The sequence below is a fragment of the Triturus cristatus genome, chromosome 2_2 (genome assembly GCF_964204655.1).
Source record: "Triturus cristatus chromosome 2_2, aTriCri1.1, whole genome shotgun sequence".
Classification (NCBI taxonomy): Eukaryota; Metazoa; Chordata; class Amphibia; order Caudata; family Salamandridae; genus Triturus; species Triturus cristatus.
In genome coordinates, this window is record NC_140582.1 from 993,057,751 (window position 1) to 993,079,100 (window position 21,350).

A 21,350-nucleotide genomic window follows, 5' to 3' on the forward strand; every position below is an offset into this window, starting at 1 on the left:
CAGTTCAAGTTGATATTAATCCAAATTAGGAGACCCCCCGATGGACGTCCTCTTATGGATCTAATTGTGGGGACAAAATGAGTGATGAACCCTGATCTATGCAGGGGTACCAAACTCCAGGTTTCCTGGAAGAGGATAACATCAAACTTGTCGATGAAATCGCTCCAAACAGGATCTGCAAGATTCTTCCCGAGCCCCGCAATGTTCCATGATAAAAAATTGATAACGCTCGAGGGAGCAGGAGTTAGGGGGGTCCTCAAGTCCACCACCTGACTATCTTGGCATCCCTCATTGATTACCAGAGTATCAATTGTTTCACCCAAATCGTTTGAGGACTGGTTGGAAATAAGGATAGTGTTCGAATCCAACCCCCCAATGGAATGAGATGTGGAAATATGTGCAGGGGAAGTCATGTGGAGATTGGTTAGTCAATCCACCTGTCCTAAGCCTGAGTCCTGTCCCCCCCTCTGTTCAGACCATGCGGGGAGCCTACGAACCTGGATTGAAGAGGGAGCGGGAGGAGATGACCTAAACTCCAGGAGTAATAAATTTTCTGCTAAGACAGGGTCCCCAAACACAATCTCGATACAATCTGAAGAAGCATCCGCCCGTGATAGCCTTTTTGCCCTTATGATGTCCTCTCTAATGATTGATCTACACCCTCGAACATGTCTCAACCAGTGTATGACTTTGTTATGAAGAGATACACTGTTTTCGAAGGTGGACCTTGGTGACAATTTTGGAACATAGGTCATAAAGACAGAGGGGTTGGCGTGCACAGGTTGGGAATTTGCCGAATTGGCTGGGGAATGGAGTGGTTGGTTGTTATTGCCCTGTCTATGAGATGGAAAAAAACGAGGGGGGCGTCTGTTAAAGGTCTTAACATTCGGTGTGCTTGCTGGGTCAGGGCATCTTGTCATGTCCGCATATGAATCAATCTGGCCGTTTATTCTGGATGTAATATCCGCATTATGAGCCCCTTCCTGTACATGACCGGCATTAGTTTTGGCAGGAATTGGCTTTGGGGGAACAGGCTTCATCCTGCAGGGAACTGCTCCGGAAGATGGAAGAGGTAGAGGAGAGATCGTGGGGGGTGCTTGACCTAAACTAAGACTCTCGACCCTCTTGGTAAGGGCCCCCACTAACTCCTCTAATTTCTTAATTCTCTCCAAAAGAGTCGCTAAGGAGTAAGCATCAGGTGTAACTGGGGCCTCGGAATCGTCAGCAAGCATTGTGACAGAGCTAGTTACTTGGAATAAATCAGGATCAAGGGGGGCAAACCTGTTAGAACATAAGATGGATTGGGGGGCACAATGAGGAGTGTCTGAGTCTCCTTCTGTGCCATTCATAGTGCCCACGGTCTGTTTAGGTGATATTTGAGGGTCAGAGGTGATTGTATCGGGGGGTGGGATAATACTTTGCTGTTTATTCGAGCACTGAATATGGAACATAGATGGAATCGTGCGAGTTGAGTTAGAAGGTGTTTTAGTTAACTGATCCTCCACCTGCCCATCAGCTAGCGAATCCTCACAATCATTAACTATCCCCTCAATTCTTGTCAGGACGCAGTTTATGGCAGAGTGAATACTTTTCTTCGGTTTTTTACCCTTTTTACTACTGGCCATAGATCCTCCTTCTACATCCACGTGCATTGTTAGGTAAACTGGGGAGTATGGGTACTTTATATTCAACACAGAAAAGGGAATTTGTTCACTCTCACCTGATTTTGCAGGACACACATCACACATGGAACAAGGCACATTGGCTATTGCATTCAGATGCACGTGGATGCCTCATTGGCAAAATTAAGATTGAAGGTAGAGAACCTGTCTGGGCAGACTTCACGCAGAAAGAGGTGATGAAACTAGAACATGTATTGTTAGACGGCAGAATGATGTCTTTTGCAGAAGTCGCCACAAGATACAAGCACTCTCCCCACTTATCAAGGAGGTTTACCAATGGACACATAGCCTCACAGCTTCCATTGGGCCACTTCCCATCACCATGTCAAAGTCTCCATTCCGATCTTATCTTCAGACCTTGGGAACCTACAGAGGGATCGTCTCTGTGTTGTATTCAGTATTACTTGACACAACCGTCCCATCCCAGATACTGAATGAGCTAAAAGACGAGTGGTTCAATAGACTTCACTTTGACCTTACAGGCAAGGACTGGGGTGACTTCCTACTGCACCATGTGTATTGCTGTCCACACAGGCTAGTACAGGCTAGTACAGGCTCAGATCTCAGGTGCCTCTGAATGTTGAAGATGTCCCTGTTAGTGATATAGTACATATTGTTTGGGAATGCCAGAAGTTGAGAGCCTATCTGGATGGAGTATGGACGGAAATGTAGACCATGGCATGGTTCACAGGGTAGTTAGAAGACTCTGTAGCACTGCTTCATGATACCTCTCCTTACCCGGAGATTACTCCCCAGTTTAGCTGGTGGTTTACCACTGTTATGGCAGTCTACAACCTGTGTATTCTCAGATTCTGGAAAACAGACAAACACCCCACAGTGCAATTGTGGCTCAAGGAGATGTCCTTAATGGCATCCTACGAACATATCTTATACAAACTGGAAGACCGCCTTCGACACAATTTGGGGTTCATGCTTCTGTCTCAAGGGTGACTGAGTGCACTATTTTAATATTGTTCTAAGGAGAGTTTGGCTGGGGTCTGTGCTTCTTTTAAGGCCCCCTCTCTAGTGTTCTGATTACTGAGAATTCTCACTCACAATAAGGAGGGGTCCATTGGATATTTCACTTCCCCCTTTGATTAAGGCCAAAGTGGGCACTCCTATAGCTGCATTCACAGAAGGTGGTGTCCTACAGGCGTGATACTAGGTGTTTCCCTACCATGGGTCTGTCTTGCTTTCCTTTTCTTCTTCTATTTTTTTCCTGGTTTTAGTGTTGTCAAAAAGGTGGACTCAGATGTGGGACAGTAATGGGGCGATGATGAGGGGAAAAGGTGGAATTTTGTTCTGGTTGACTATGATGCAATGTTTGATGAAAGGGAACTTTATTGAACTGGATCCTGTGGATATTCTGATGCTAAAATTCAGTTAGATCCCATGACTTCCATCATATAGACTCACTATTTACAGTTATTATTGGTAAGCCGGATCCTTGTTTATAAATGTACCTTATGACAATTGAGCAGCTGTGTCTGCAATCTTATGGCTGGTTCAATAATTGTTAATTTGAATAAATATGACTTGCACCATGTGATTCCATAAAACCAATTGGCATGAAAAACAATAAAAAACCTCATAGTCGAAATCATCCTTGCATCTTATTTGTAACTTTGCTCAAATGGCACAATGACCCGAGTAACACTTTGTCATCAGTAAACAGCAAAGTGTTTTTCTGGACACTGTTTTTGCTGATATTAGAACTCCACAGTGCCACAGTGCCCATGCTCTGGCCATAAAATTATACTATTAAAATTGGCTTCAGTGGACATATTAGCTTTCCTGTAAAGCCACAATAGATGGCACCACAAAAGCACTTATGGCATTGAAGTTAAGGGTGATATGTGGGCTCAATTATGTGATTACATGACTCATTTGAACTTATATGGACAAATACTGTTATTCCTCTGTCAATCCAGTCCTTCCAATAGAGGGCCAAATTATTTAATTTAATGTGCGTATTTTACCATATTGGGATTTGTAGGAGACCTTCTAATAGAGAATTAGACTTAAGGAGTAAAAGTGTGACAACAAAGAGGGACTGTAGAAGTAGGGGTGTAAAGAAAGTCCTAGGAGCTTCGGAAATGTGGGTCATCTCCATAAGTGAAAAAGGGGCAATACGAGTTTGTTCCAGTTGGCTGCAGACTGTGCATTCATCAATAAAAGGAACTGAAAATGAAAATGAGGTCCAAATTTGCTTGAGAGAAAATGAGGAGTGGTATCGTCTGAGATTGGGTAAATTAACCCCTGAATAATTCCTAGATTCTTGAAGCCTAAAGAAATATATTGATTTGCTTTTGTTCCATAAAAAGGATAGTTGACAATTAACAGACTTAAAGAAGGCAAGTGGGAGTTTGACAGGAAGCATAGAAAAATAGAAGTGAATTATTGGTAACATCATCATTTTAATCGGAGCTCATCTCCCTCACCAGGTTAAATACAGAGGAGACCAATCAAGCAATATACGGGACATTTTTAACTTAAACTGCTCTAAATTAATTTGAATGGTTTCTTTAATAGTGTTAGAATAGAGAATGCCCAAACATTTGATGGGTTTAGAAGTCCAGATAAAACCTGTTCTCCCAAACATATTAGTGAGACAGTAATTATTTAATGGCAGTACCTCTGATTTCTCCATGTTGATTTTAGAACCGGATACCAAGTAATATTCATTTAATAATCATAAAAGGGTAAGAAGCGTATTTTGTGGCTTGGACACATATAGTAACACATTATCTGCATACACAGTAAATTTAACTTCCAATTACCTATGCTTACATCAAGAAAAAGTTGACGATCTGCGATTGTCTCTAGAAAGGGTTGAAAAGATAAAATGAAAAGAAGGGGGATAAAGGACAACCTTGTCTAGTGCCTCGGAAAAGAGGGAAATATGAGGTTTGTTTACCATTAACGTAAATTGAAGTGAAGGGCTGAGAATATAAAAGATGAATAAATCTAAGAACTTGGGGACAGAAACCATGCTATTTTAATGCACCAAACATGAAATCCCAGTTAACAGCTTTTTTAGCGTCTAAAGTTATTTCCGCACAAGGTATGTCGGAATTAAAAGCCATATGGATTATATTGAGGAAGGTTGGGAGTTATCTGAAATAAAACGTCCTTTCACAAGTCCTGATTGATGAATGCCTATCAAATCTATAATAACCTGCTTAATGCATATCGCAAGGGCCTTTGAAAATATATTGCAATCTGTATTAATAAGAGACATGGGCCTGTAATTCCCACACTTAGATAAATCTTTATCTTTCTTGGGAAGCATGCAAAGCATTGCCTGTGAAAAAGTTCCTTGTGTGCAATCTCGAGTGACAAAGTGGGAAATTAAAATTTACTAGTTTTGGAAATAGGAGATGTGCAAAATGAGAGTAAAATTGGACAGAAAAACCATCACGACCAGGAGCTTTATCTTTGGGAAGTTGAAGAACAGCATTTTTAAACTACTTCTCAGTTATATCGGCGTCCAGTATGGAGAGGTCTAATGTACGATCCATCATCTTAGGGATAGATTGGAATAAAGTATCCAATTGGTCAGCCTTAGGAGAGAACTCTACTAAATATAGGTTAGCACAGTATTGTGTAAAACATTCTAAAAAAATTGTGTCAGTAGTGTGATTCACTCCATCTTTGCCTGTGATGACATGTATTTTAGATTTTTGTTTCTTAATTTTCAAATAATTTGCCAACATTTTCCCAGCTTTATTACGATCACTAAACACCTTTGTATTAATTTTCAGTAAAGTTCCACCTGCATCATTACAAGATTGTTTGTTGTATTGTAATTTAGCTTGAATTAACTTAGTCAGTGTATCATTTTTTTTAGAGGAAAATGCTTTATAAGCATCCCACATATAATTCATCTGGAAATCAACAATAAGATAGGCATTAAAAAAGTTAGTAAAACCTGTAAAGGCATCTGTAAACTGTTTATCTTGCAATAGTACATAGTTGAATCTCCACCTATTAGACCGGGGAATGTTGTTGTAGGAGAGTCTAAGTCTAAAATAACAGGGGCACGGTCTGAAATCAGAAAGGAACCAGTCTCAACATTTGAAACTAATTGGAGAACATTTTGTGTAACAAATAAGTAATCTATTCTGGATTGTGTAGCATGTGTATGAGAATAGTATGTGAATTCTAACACATCTGGATAAATAGTTCGCCAGGTGTCAATCAAACCACCTCTACAGGAAATAACCCTCTGGAAGGATTTTTACATTTTATTAGGGATATATCTCACTTGGGATAGCCGGTCTATAAAAGGGTCCATTAATTGGTTGCAATCCCCCCTACTATAAAATTGTCTGAAGAACAGTCAGATAAGATAGTAGAAAAATGGTCCCAAAATTGTAATCCACAACTGTAGGGCCATAAACATTACAGAGTGAGAAAAGAGTATCATTAATTGCAACATTCAGTAGTGACCATCTCCCAGCATCATCTTTAGTTTCATTGATCACATAAATATTCATATATTTATTAACTGAAATTAAAACACCATTCTTATTATTAACAGCAGAGGAACTGAAAACAGAACCCACCCATTGCCTGCGTATACAATCAATATCACCATCCTTAAGATGTGACTCCTGAAATAAAGCAATCTGGCAGTTAAATTTACAAAGGTTAGTAAGCACCCTCTGTTTATAACAGGATTTCAAAGTCCCTTTAAGTTCCAAGAAACAACATGCAAATTAGCCATGGAAGACATTGGGGCCGATTATGATGGCGGGCGGACCTGAGTCCGCCCACCATCGTTGCGGGGCTTGGGACCACCCACCATGCATGTGGCCGTCTCACCACTGCGATTATGATGCACCCGCCACTATGGTGGGCGCATCCAGGGAATTTCACATTGCGGACGGTGCTGCGGGCTGTAGCACCGCTCGCAATGTGAAATTGACACCAAGTGCATTTCCCTGCACTATGTGTCAGGCACCACGTGGTGCCTGCCACTTTGTACAGGGAAATGCAGGGGGGTACCATGGGTACCCCCAGTGCACAAACACCCTCCCCCAAACAGAGGGGCCACAAATCCATTCTCCGACATGGAAAGTCTGGCTGAGGCCAGCATTGTGATCTGGTGGACGGTGCCTGCTAGGCACCGCTACCAACCATTCACATCCATTTGTCCACACCGCCAGGCAAGTGTGATGACTGCCTGTGGCGGAAGCATGGCGGGCGGTCTCTGCGCCTGCCATGCTTGCGGAACGATTCTCCCCATCATCGTGATGTGGCGGGGGGAACTTGCAAATCAGGTGCCGGAGGGCCCGCCACCGCACTGCTGGCGGTGGCGGACTTACCGCCATCCTAATCGGCCCCATTGTGAGAGGCTGGCTCAGTATATGATGTACATTTATGTAAGTGGACACCTTGCACTGATCCAGACAACCCTTATGGTGATTTTAGTGGTCTTAAACAACCTTAGAAAGCTCTCTAAATGGTAGCTGTGGAGAGCAGCCTTCAGGCTTTGTCCTGAAGGAGTGTAAAGCAACTTGATCTACCAGAACATAAACTTATAGGTATAGATTAAGTGAAAAAGAACCACACAGTGTATTTATAAAAATATGTATTTATTATAAGACAATGAATGGAAAACCACGCACACCTGAATTTATACAAATGTAAACTGGATGGGGCGTGCCTTAGAGGTGAACGTCACCTAAACCAGGACGTGTAGACAAATGAAGAATGCACTATTCCAGTTGAGTAGTGTCCCTCTAAGCACAGCCGAAATTGCAACGAAGTTGCAGAATAAACACTGTTCAAACTCAAAAGTAAACTAACAAGTTGTTCATTGTTGTCATATTCCTCGTTTTATTCACGGGATATGAAATTCATCAAAGAAATCAAGCCAAGGACTCGTGAAGTATACTCAATGCATTTCGGGTTTTACATAACCCTTCATCAGGAGTAGTCCTAAGAAGAACACAAAAAGGAGAGATGTGTCGACCTGTTGCGTCATGTACATAATTAAATTAGTGTTTGGTGAGTTAGAAACTAATCAAAAAACGTGAGATAACAGAAGTAACCATTCAAAAACGAAACCTTATAGGGTGGCGGTTTGTTGTGAAAAGGATAAGACAAGGAAGCGTGATTAAAAACAACGGTGCCGCGAGGACCAAGACAAATTAATGTTAAATCAAGTGTGCAATTGTTATGGAAAACAAAACAAGAACTCACATAATTAAAAACAACAGTGCCACAAGGATTTGAAGAAAAAAGTGCTGTAAAGTCAAGCATGTGAAACATGACTACTTGAACCTTGAGCCACGGAGCGGTACTATTCCCCGGTGCGTAAAGAAGATAAAACCATGTGGTAACAAAACATACCTGGTAGATTAGAAACTCTGAGTAACCGAGGTTACAACATGCAGTGAAAGTCAGCGTGTGTGCTTACAATCCTGCTCCAACAGGTGGGTCAGTTAGTGAAAGTGAGAAAGGACATTCCTTCAAATATCACAAGCCAGGTAATGAAAAGTAAGAAAGGACTGAATAACATTGGAAAAAAGGTCAGCCATCTTGTGATGGTGTTCATGGAATGACATTAATGCTATATCTACGGAGATTAATGGATACTGATGTACAAAGTAATAACAAAAGGTAAAAGTGTTTGAAAAAATAAAAGATAAATAGAAGATAAACAACCAAATTAAAAGAGACGGTTTAACTGAGTTAGAGACAAATAAAGTTATTTGAGAAAAAAAAAAAAAAAAAAGAGGAGATTTCTTGTTATGGAAGGCCGAAAAAAACTGAAAAAATAAAAAAAAGATCCAAAGAGAAACGTAAGATAATAATGAACAAAGAGAAGTTGTGAAAAGTTGCATAAAATAACATTAATAAATACAGATGATCAGATGAAGTCAAATAGACACAAAGATCAAAATAAATTCACGAAACCAGAATGCACAGAGCAAAAGTTACAAAAAGCAACTAAGTTCAACGCGGTCATTAAGTCCGTGTGGGACCAAGGCATTAATTTTATAAATCCATTCTGTTTCTCTCTGTAAAAGATATTTACGGTTGTCTCTGTTTTCTCTGATTGGAACCATTTCACAAACCAGAAATCTCCATTGGCTGATGTTGTGACTCTTGGATAAAAAGTGCATCGCTACCGTTGATTTGATGTTTTTGTTGCGAATGTTGCTTTTATGTTCTGTTAGACGCACTTTTATTTTCCTCTCGGTTTTGCCTATGTATACGAGGCCACATGGGCATTTTAGCATGTATACAAGATTCTTTGAGTCACATGTCGCTGTGACATGTAGCTTAATGTTAAAACCTTGTGTGGGATGTTGAGTTGAAGTTCTGCACCATTGATGTAACTTCACTATACACTTCCATTCCACACGACCTTGGTATGGAAGCCATCAAATTTTTTCTGTTACAATCTTCTATCCCTGAAGACCATAAAGTATTTTTACTTGAATTACTACACTTTACACTTTATCACAGCTATTTTTGTTACAATCACAGGTACTATCTTCAATTGAATGGCACATCGATGGGCAATTGTGCAGCTCCTAGCTACGCGCAGTTGTTCATGCACAAGTTTGAGCTTGACCACATTCTCAACAACACAGAGTGGAAACCACACATGTTATTATTCTTACGTTATATTGATGACATTTTTTTAATTTGGAAAGGTTCTGAACATCTGCTAAAAACTGCTATTGAGGTTCTCAATGGGATCAATGATCGTTTGAAATTTACGTATAACATTCATAGTGATACTATCAACTGTTTGGATGTACTGCTGTACATCAAGGAGGGTCGAATTGAGACTACTTTATATAGGAAGAGCACTGATAGGAACAATTTGTTACATTTCTCAAGCTTCCATCAGCCCTCTTTGAAGCAACACTTACCTTATTCTCAATTTCTGAGAGTTAAAAGAATCATTTCTGAACCGACACAATTGTCACAAGAAAATTTGAATATGGAAAAACGTTTCATCGATCGAGGATATCCAAAAGAAACTTTAATTTCCACTTTGGAAAGGGTTCAAATCAAATCTAGATCTCAATTGCTAAAGATTTGTGACACCAAGAAGTCTCACGTTCAGTCATAGTCACTAAATTTTCCACAGAGAGTTTCAACATCAAGAAAATCATTTTGAAACATTGGCCAATGTTACAGATAGTACCAGACTTCAAGGACATATTTCTGGAGAAACCTCTCTTTGCATATGAGAGGAGTAAGAATTTGTTGGAACTTTTGCATCCTCAACTCACCATTGATTCAGTTTCATCTCACAAATGTACCATACCTTGTCATAACTGTGGGCATTGCAACAGCATCATCAAAGGAAATTCAACTCAACATCCCACACAAGGTTTTAACATTAAGCTACATGTCACAGCGACATGTGACTCAAAGAATCTTGTATACATGCTAAAATGCCCATGTGGCCTCGTATACATAGGCAAAACCGAGAGGAAAATAAAAGTGCGTCTAACAGAACATAAAAGCAACATTCGCAACAAAAACATCAAATCAACGGTAGCGATGCACTTTTTATCCAAGAGTCACAACATAAGCCAATTGAGATTTCTGGTTTGTGAAATGGTTCCAATCAGAGAAAACAGAGACAACCGTAACTATCTTTTACAGAGAGAAACAGCATGGATTTATAAAATGAATGCCTTGGTCCCACACGGACTCAATGACCGCGTTGAACTTAGTTGCTTTTTGTAACTTTTGCTCTGTGCATTCTGGTTTCGTGAATTTATTTTGATCTTTGTGTCTATTTGACTTCATCTGATCATCTGTATTTATTAATGTTATTTTATGCAACTTTTCACAACTTCTCTTTGTTCATTATTATCTTACGTTTCTCTTTGGATCTTTTTTTTATTTTTTCAGTTTTTTTCGGCCTTCCATAACAAGAAATCTCCTCTTTTTTTTTTTTTTCTCAAATAACTTTATTTGTCTCTAACTCAGTTAAACCGTCTCTTTTAATTTTGTTGTTTATCTTCTATTTATCTTTTATTTTTTCAAACACTTTTACCTTTTGTTATTACTTTGTACATCAGTATCCATTAATCTCCGTAGATACAGCATTAATGTCATTCCATGAACACCATCACAAGATGGCTGACCTTTTTTCCAATGTTATTCAGTCCTTTCTTACTTTTCATTACCTGGCTTGTGATATTTGAAGGAATGTCCTTTCTCACTTTCACTAACTGACCCACCTGTTGGAGCAGGATTGTAAGCACACACGCTGACTTTCACTGCATGTTGTAACCTCGGTTACTCAGAGTTTCTAATCTACCAGGTATGTTTTGTTACCACATGGTTTTATCTTCTTTACGCACCGGGGAATAGTACCGCTCCGTGGCTTAAGGTTCAAGTAGTCATGTTTCACATGCTTGACTTTACAGCACTTTTTTCTTCAAATCCTTGTGGCACTGTTGTTTTTAATTATGTGAGTTCTTGTTTTGTTTTCCATAACAATTGCACACTTGATTTAACATTAATTTGTCTTGGTCCTCGCGGCACCGTTGTTTTTAATCACGCTTCCTTGTCTTATCCTTTTCACAACAAACCGCCACCCTATAAGGTTTCGTTTTTGAATGGTTACTTCTGTTATCTCACGTTTTTTGATTAGTTTCTAACTCACCAAACACTAATTTAATTATGTACATGACGCAACAGGTCGACACATCTCTCCTTTTTGTGTTCTTCTTAGGACTACTCCTGATGAAGGGTTATGTAAAACCCGAAATGCATTGAGTATACTTCACGAGTCCTTGGCTTGATTTCTTTGATGAATTTCATATACCGTGAATAAAACGAGGAATATGACAACAATGAACAACTTGTTAGTTTACTTTTGAGTTTGAACAGTGTTTATTCTGCAACTTCGTTGCAATTTCGGCTGTGCTTAGAGGGACACTACTCAACTGGAATAGTGCATTCTTCATTTATTATAAGACACTCACTAACACATTCAGATATATTCTAGCCGGGGATATACACAATACACACAATACTTTGCAGTAGAAAGAGGTAAGTAGCACAGAATACTCAGTGGTCCCCAGAGGGAGTCTAAATCTAATACTAAAATAGTGGTATGCGAACCATGACTCGAGTCAAGACAATACTCAGAGGACGGATAATTGCTGTGGACGGATAAGGTGAAAGTGTTCGGTGGAACCCAAAGATGGATTCATTGACGAGAGTACATGCAAGCAGAGGGGACAGAGTCTAGGTCACTCGGGGGTGACCAAGAGGCATGAAAGACGAGTGCCCACTGATGTCAGGTGTTGCAGGAAAGAAGACAGTGACCTTGGAGCTGCAGCTGTGAGGACCAGGTGACCCTGTGGAAGACCAGGAGCCATTCATGAGCTGTCCCATGTCGGATGTTGAGAGCTGAGGGGTCGGTGTCCGATGAGGGCACCAAAAAGCCTTAGCAACTGCAAACGTGGAAAGCGAAGAAGGTACAGTGTCGGGACCAGCAAGGTCCAGGGGACTCACCACAAGTAGGGGAGTCAGGGCCGGCTCGAGCAATCAGGGGAGCCCAAAGAATTCAAAGGTGACCCTCAACATGACCCACAGGCCGGAGGCACTGGAGTCGCAGGAGAACCTTGAGCAGTTCACCAAAGAAGCAGGCCCACGGTGCAAGCATTGGGGTGTGGTTGAAGATTCTCGTCACTGGAGATGCTTGAGGTTGGGGCTACTTGGAGCCCAAAGCTCTTAATGAAAGGAAGCCAACAAGACTTCTCAACAGCAAGTCGATGCAGTGCACAGGGGCTTGGTTCCTGCAGCTCCCACAAGAGCTACAGGCCTCAAACTTGGTGAGGGGACAGGGCAGGCCTTGAGGGATGTGAAGAACCACTACATGTATTCCTGAGCCTTTCGAAGTTCTTGGGAGCCCAGGATCAGCAGTCCCTTCAGCTTAGTTGCAGTGTCTACAAATGCAGGGAAGTGACTCCTTCACTTCAAGGGAGATTCCTTCAGGTGTCTTGGATGCCCACAGGCCTTGGTAGGTTTTCTGTATGGCTCTCAGGCATGGACGTTGCAGCAGATGAGCTAGGCGAAGAGATCAGGAGCAGAAGGAGTCTTCCCGGTTGCAGCCTTGATGCCCAGAGCGAAGTCCAGCAAAGTCCAGAGTGCCCAGATGGTCGAACTTGAAGTGGTGTCTGAATTGAATCATGCCCCATGACAAATCTAGGAACCCACCTTCAGGTAAGCCCTTAAGCACCCTAAGGAAAGGGTTGGGAAGATTCAGGGTTCCCTCCCAGGGTATGAATGTGACATTGGGGAGGATACTCCCATGTGGACCATGGGAACGATACTCCGATGTCCTTGAGCTGGTTTGAACTGGACTATGCAAGGAGAGCCCCAAATGTGCCCTTTAAGCAGACTGAGTGGTGCTGGCTAGTGCTCCATCCCGGCCCCAATACACTAAACCCTGTCTGGGAGGTGGTCACACCTCCCTGATTCAATATACCTATTATTCTTCCTTCCTCCCCCTGCTCGAGCTTGGTTCGGCAGCAGGAGGGCAGAATCGTGTCTCTGGTCAGCAGCAGCCAAGTTGTACTATCTGGGTCCAGATGACTGGCACCATGAGCACTGAGGGCCTAAAGGAGGGCCTTCACAGTGCTTGGAATCCTACCTCCCATATCGTTTAAGGTGTTGGGGTAGGATTCCAACATGTTTGATACCAAACATGACAGGGCTCATTGCAGTCAGTTTTGATATGGTCATCGCGTAATGACGAGGTGCCCATCTATATGTCATATGGCTGTCTCACAACCTGGGAGAATGGCTGTAGGGGTGTCCTGCTCATGCAGGGGCACCTTCACACTTAGAACCAATCACCCTGGCTTCAGGATTGAAAAGGCCTGCTGTAGGGGTGATTTATGGGTTTTAAGTGCTGTGACCCTAGATATAGGGAACCTATATCTGTCGTTAGTGATGTTAGCTCCAGCTTACACAGTCTGCAATGGCAGGCCTAGTAGTGACAGTTTGAATGGTCTCCCTTAGGTGGCATTATTCATGCTTCAGCCTATGGGGGACCCCTGGGGTACCTATGCCCTGGGTACCTTAGTACCATATATTAGGGACTTATAAGGGTACCCCATAACAATTTAGGGGAGAAAGCAGAGAGACTGGGGTCCTGATTAGCAGGATCCCAGTCAGACTAGTCAGAAAGAGCATAGCATCAGGTGGGGGTAACCATAAAAGCAGATCCAACTTTCCTACAGACATAAACAATAACTGATAACTAGAGAGGCAAGAAAAAGATTTGCAATTTTAACCTGACACCAAATGAGTAAAATGTAAAGGAGAATGATGGAATGAACAGAAATATAGAGGTATGAGTAAAAGCTAGGATAAAGCCACAGTTAGTAAATTTAAAGAAAATGGAGAGAATAGAAAAACAACTCCCGGTGTATAGAAAAGTAAAAAGATGACAAAAATTCAAAGGACTTCAGTCATAATTGTCGAAGAGAATGAGAAACAAGAAGGATACTAGTTAAGAGCAGAGCGCAAGACAAGATGTCCAGCCTGGATGGGAAGCCATGAGGATAATGGACAGCAAACATATAAAGCCAGGCACAGCAACTTGATTCAAAACTAATATAGGAGAGAATATCACATATCCAAATAAACAAGGAACACCGGACAAACCTGCCATGCGATACAAGACTTGACACAGCATACAAAAAACATGAAGACTAAAATAGAAGTGTGACAGTGGCCATCATAGCATGATCCAACAGACCAAGGGAAAGTAGAACCTGTAAAGAAACATCAAAAACAGTAAGAAAAACAAGAATAAGAGTAAATTAGATCACGTTTTACCAAGTGCCAAATCTTCTTCCTTATCTTCATGGATGAATTGTTTGAGGTCCGTAGGATCTTTGAAGGTAATTGTCCTGTTTTTGTGGGTGACCTTGAAGAAACACGGATGAATAAGCCCATACCATCCAAAAAGACTTTTCGCCTCTCGCCAGTGACCTTGGCCAAACAGTTGGCCCGACCAGAGCATCTGCTTATGTTGTTTGGCTGTCGTAAGGCCTTCCATAAGGTCAGAATATTATTTTTAAAAAGCAATAGTGCCTGTAGGTCTATTAGAAGTTGCAGAAGTAGAGGGCCAATCCTATGAGCCCTTTGGAGGTTCAACTTTGCTAACGATTTCAACCCAACAATGTTGGCGATGTGCAACTTAAGAAATGTAATCATATCTTGATCTTCAGCACTTTCCAGAATACTGTAGATGTGTAGGTTGTTGCGACGGTTACAATTCTCCAAATCTTCAGCCTGTCGTTTGAGCTGTGTAACCTCCTTAGTTAAATAAGAAACTTTAGCAGCAACATCTTGAGCGTCACTAACCCGTTGTTCCACCTCAGTAAGTCTTGAATCCAAAACGGCCCACTAATCCTCAATCCGTTGTAAGGTCGCACTTGTCTCCACCATACAAGTTTTTGTATTTTTTAGCTCCTCCATGATAACTTCTAGTGTCAAACGTAATGGGGATTTCATAGGTAAAGAAGGATCTTTCTTTACTCTTCTATTCATCCAGACTCCTTACAAGCCATAGCCTTGACACAGCAGAGCCCAAAGACTTAGAGGAATGCACTGTATCCATCATGAAACTTGGTGGTGTAGTTTAGCCCAGAGAGGATTACTTGATCAGGTAAGCAAGATGATAACAGCACAGGAAGTGTCCGTAAATAATGGCAAGGAATCCAACACTTCATGGAGGGTAGGAATATGAGATATCTCTCAGCAAAAAAAGTAAAAAGATAGTGGTCGTGTATACCATGTGAGATAAAAAAAGAAAAACTATTTTAAGCAAAAATGTATGCCATTATAGTTCTTGAGGCAGACTGAGGACCACTCAAAGGGGCAGCTGTACTACCTGACAGGACAGGAGCAGCAGACAAAGCTTACATAATAAAACAATGTAAAAGTTTAAAAGATTACTATGCCGCTCCCTGCCATTTCCGATGTCGATTTCTACCACTGGCACACACAGGCAAGCCAGAACCGCCTGACCACAAAGAAGAAAAGGCTCGCCTCCCATGGAGGAAAGCTAGCGGGCAGCCATCTTGTTTGCTGCTGACCCACGCCCCCTGCAGTAATGTGCTTTCATAGTAAAAAAAAATCCCGAAAGGTACTACCACTGTATAGGTTTTTCAAAGACAGGCATTGGTGTAAATAAAATTTTTATTTCATATTTAGGGGCAGATGTACTAAGCATTTTACCTGTCACAAATGCTCCAATAAAATATTTGCAACAATTTAAAGGAGTCAGACAATTTTTTCTTACTCCTAAAATGGGATTCCGAATGGATGCCAATTTGGTATCGAGAAGGAGCATGTTGGAGGCATTCCCTCCAAATGCCAAATCAATATGGTATCAATTGGGGAGAGGATGTAGCCTACGGCTATAGCAGTTGACCTCAAAGCTGGGGAAACTGTGTTCGAGTTGCTGCAGGGACAGCCCAACATCTTGTGATTCTGGGCAGATCACTTAATCTCCCTGTGCCTAAAAAAATGAATGTGTCCATCTGTAATGTAACTGGTGCTCATGTAAAATGCTCTGATACCTTCGGGTCGAGTTAGCCCTATATACATCTCCCCAAAATATCTTATGTATCAATGTTTTGCAACCAAAATTCAATCACAAAACATGTATATTTTAGTTACATTGATATACAGAGTCCTACTGGGATCGTCCCTCAGCCCCACCCTTTTCAGCATATACATGATACAGCTTGCCAACGTTATTCAATCACAAGACATCACTGTCATCTGCTACACTGATGACACCCAACTCATCCTCTCCCTGATGGACAAAACAATCACTGCCAGAATCAACTTCACCAACGGCATTACCATGGTAGCAGACTGCATGCGAACCAACTGCCGGCAGCTCAAATCTTACTGGTGTTCAGTGACAAGACCTTGCCATGGCACTCCACCTGGTGGCCTTTGGAGATAGGATCAACACCTACTCCCACAGACCATGCAAGAAATCTAAGGATCATCCTAGTCGACAAGCTTAACATGACTGCTCTTGCACCTCCTACTTCCACATCCTCTGCATCCTGTGAAAAATCTTTAAATGGTTACGTCAGAACACCAGATGGACCCTCATGCAAGCATTCGTCACCAGCAGGCTCGACTACGGCATCAATGTATACACCCGAATCTCCAAACAACTCCTACATAGACCATCCAGGAACACTGCTGCAGGACTTTTACACAACCACCCACTCCACACCCACATCACACCACTCATCAGGAAGCTTCACTGGCTCCCCATTCACAAGTGCAGCCAATTCAAACTTCTCACGTACACATACAAAGTGTCACGGAACACAGGACAAGAATACCTGAACAGCTGCATACACTTCCACCAACCCACCAGGCAAATATGTCCTGCCTCACTCTCACACATTCCCCTCATTCACAAAAGCAAAACAAGAGTTCACTAGTTCTGCTATATTGCATTCAAGATATGGAACAGCCTCTCTCAACACATCAGAGCCTCTTCCTCACTTCTTGAAAGTGACATGACCTCCTATGGCTTGCTCATTTTTTCCACTGTGTCAGTAAGATCTTATGGAGATGACAGCAGGTTCCATAGGTTACATCCAGGTACTAACCAATTAAACTGGGCTTCTTTTAACTCTAATGCTTAACAAAACTTCAGTAAAAGAAGGGACACCGTTCCTTTCTAAATTATGGGATTTTATCAGTACCAGGTGGCTATCACCACTTCTTGTATAGGGCTAGAATTAGAGGCACCCTGTTGGCACCATGTTGAGGGCTACTGAAGCAAGCCAGAAAATGTGACCTTTAATTGCAAATGTTTCTTTGCCCCCAAACCTGTAAAGATAGCCTGTGGACCAGTGTAGCAACAAAATATCCAAAGGTTTCTACAGCCAAATATGCAGGCTAATCTTTAGATTAGTATGTACACTTCTCAGATAGCTAAATATTTGTATTTTGGGCCCCTCACTTGGTCACGAGAAGTCAAAGTAAACACTGTATCTACAAATCGTGTTATTCAGTGATCAAATGCATAAACAAAACTAGGCTGTAATTACTGTTCTGACAATAAGGCCATTAGCCCAGACAAATACTACAAAAGTAAATACAACTTAACCTATAATTGTATATATACTAACTAACAAAATCATATATTAATTTCTTTCATGGTGTGGAAATGTACTCATGTTAGGATTTCCAAGTGATTTGTGACAGATTTTGATAACAATCTGCCCTAATGCCCAGAATGTAGGACTGCCCAAACCAAAAGAATATTCCACACAGAACTAAAAACTGGAGAGATAGGGCAATGGGATGCAGAGAGAGAGAAACAAACCAATTGCCATGGTTTTCTTTTGCACCATTATCTCTTGTCTCATGTCCTCTATCACAGCAATGTTATATTCTTTGGTAAGGGATTGCCTCTAACATGCAATGAAAGAGCAAATAGATTTTAGTAACTATAGTTAACATAAGGAACTTGCTTTAATAATTGAACTGTGTCAGTCACCTACCAGCTTCAAGATGGCGGGCCATGGTTACCTAAGCCAAGTTGAAGGAAGGCAGTAAGTCATCTGGTGATCGAGCCAAGTAATCATTGAACTGTAAAGGTAACAGGGCAAAGGTGAACACGGCAAAACATCAAAACCTAATGAAAGTCCAAGAGACAAGTTAGGAAAGCAGGCAAAGGTCTGAAATGCTGAGGGAATGGAACAGAAGGAACATACAAATGTGAGGGATGAGACAGTGATTAAACTGTACTGCAAGCAGAAAGCCAATGAAAGATGAAAAGTTGCTAGCACAGACCATTTTCTTTATTTCTGTTTAAATGCTGCCGCTATCTGCCTCTACCTGGTTTTCCCGCCTCTTAACACAAGTGTCAACATCAGTCAATGTGTGCAGCATTCACAGGGTGGTCTTCCACAGTTTTCAAAAGAGAATGCTTCTATGATCGCCTGACAAAAGGCCTCAAACTCTCCACCCCCTACTGATTCCTGAAAACCTAACTCAGTGTACCTCTCACAGCTGTCTGCAGTGAGCACAGCGATTTCTTTATCTGAAGTTAATGTCCAAGGATATATTGCTTTATCATCCTTTAGAAAGCCTTTCAACAATATCCTCTCTAGCTACTGTCTAAAGCTATGGATTATTTGTACTGTTTCTCTGTTTGTAAAAACAAATGTGAAAAGGCAAAACTTAGTTTTCAAGCTCTCCTTAAGACTAACTCATAAAATCCATGCACTTACATTGACGACAAATAAAATAACACTAAGATTGTTGTGCTGCTGAACTTCCCGTATCTGGATTGTGTGACTCCTCCACATTGTTTCTCTAGAACCTTTGAATATATGGACTCTTTTGTTTGCTTATTTGTACAAGACTATTAAAAATTGTTGTATATCCTCAGATTTCTAAACATTATCTTATTTATTGGGGTCACTCTGATCAAATTTAAAATACACCATTGGACTGCCCTTGGCAAGTGACCTTTTCAACTGCTTAGTAAGAATAATTTGGATTACCAATGTTTGACGTGTTTTCAGATGATAGGTGTAAGTATTACAATTATTAAATTTGGAACCCTGATTATGTAAGTAAGATCATGACCTGGCAGTGCATGAAGTTTATCTTGTCATTGTAAATATATTGAATTTTAATAAACATTCGATATACATTACTCTGCAGAAGAAATATCATTCCCAAGTTGTTTTCTGGTGGTTAAAAAATATATCAACTTCAGAGACTAAACTACTTATATTAGAGTAGGGTGCATACCTTGATGTATGTTCACGGTTTAAGGTGCACAAAAAATGTGTTTGATGATTCAAGTTTACATGATGGATTTAATTGGGTCATGATATTAGAGTATAATCAGCATAGGTATAAATTTCGTGGGGGGATTACAGATTATTTGTCACTTGGGTGGTCTTTTCTTATTAAGAGTGGGTTGTTTATTTATCAGTAATTTTCAATCATGTCTAGTGCTAATTAATTAAATAAGTGATTGATACATGTATATATTTTTACATCATAGATACCCCTAAACGAAGGTTGTTACTGAAATGCATTGGGTGTGATGTTGTCATGCATAATTTGGAGGACTCGAGATTCGGAAAATGCTCATGTTTAGGCCTGGATGGGCAATCGTGAAGCAATTAAATGCATACGTATAAATTATTTCGCTGCTTTGGCGTGACAATGAAACTTGGATAAAATATGGAATAAAATGAATAAAATTTGGAGTAATCTGGGTTAATGTGTATTATTGAAATACTAAAGTTCATGCGGCTGTGCAACTCGCTCAATGACCTGCAAGGCGAGGGCCATCTCTTTTCATGAATTTACATATGGTGTGCAAATGGAACGGAGCACACACGAGTGCTGCACGCTAAACCTGATAAAAAGTAACAAGGAACCTTAAGCATTAAACATGGGTGTGCACCGGGATTATGTTTGTTGAATTGTACTGAACCGTTCCAACCTGTTCAGCACCCCGAAAAGATACAATTTTTTTTTGATAAACAAGTTTTTATTGTTTTCAGCATTACAACAACAGAAACTGTCGGGCCCTCCAAATCTTCACCACACAGTAATACAGGAAAAAGCGCATCACATTCCCACCCTCCCCTAAAAACTTTCCCCCCTCTCCCAACCCACCCCGCTAAGGTATGTTGCCCAGCCACTTCCCCCAAACCTTCCGGTATTTCTTGGGACAGCCACGTGCCTGATAGAGAGTCCGCTCCTGCGCCGCACACCAGTCCACCCCGGCGCCCCATTTAGCTATGGTGGGCGGCTGTGGTTGCTTCCACGCCGCTGCAATGTCCAGTTTAGCCACCATCAAGGCCGTCATGAGGAACAGCTGTTCCGGGCGCGTGCCATCCAAACCATCCGTGATGCCCAATAGGGAGTGTCTAGGCTCATGCGGCACCTCCCACCCCAGGACCTCCGTAAGCTCGGACTCAATGCCCCTCCAGAACCCCTCCAGCTCCGGGCAAGACCACACCATATGAAGGAAGTCGGCCGGCTCGGAGCCACAGCGGGGGCAAGCCGCGTCCCCGGAGAGGCCCGCGCCTTGGATGCGGGCCGGCGTGAGATAAGCAGTATGTAGGTAATAAATTTGGACAAGTCTTAGCCTAGCGGAGGCCGTCACCAAGCGGGGGGCCATAAGGGCGTCCCGCCAGTCAGCCTCGTCCAGGGGACCCACCCAGCCCTCCCATCGTTCTTTAAGGCCCTCAAGGGATGTAGGGGTGCAGTTGACGAGGGAGCGGAAAATCCTGGAAATGCCCCCCCTCCCCAAATTGCCCAGCATGACATGAGCCTCTGGGGGGCTGTGGACCGGCAGCCGGACGTCTAGCGGGGTGTAGGTGCGTATAGCGGGCGCAGCTGGAGGTATCTATAGAATTGGGAGGAATGGAGGGAGAAGCGCGCCTGCAGCTCTGAAAAGGAACACATTCGCCCGCCCCGCCAGATGTCCCCCAGCTGGGAAATGCCAATTAAGTCCCACGATCTAAACCCTTCCAGCTCCGCGACCTCTCGCAACCACGTCCCGTGCCACAGGAGAGTGACCCGGGTCAGCCTCCCCGTCCAGCGGGTGTGACGGAGCGCTGCTCGCCAGGACAGGAATAC

The 21,350-nt window shown here is 42.0% G+C and overlaps 1 protein-coding gene across 6 annotated transcripts in view; it reads left to right on the forward strand.

Moving 5' to 3' along the window:
- Positions 1–21,350, forward strand: part of SLC2A9 (solute carrier family 2 member 9) — a 2,222,556-nt gene that overhangs the window by 2,058,343 nt on the left and 142,863 nt on the right. The gene's annotated exons all lie outside the window — the stretch shown is intronic.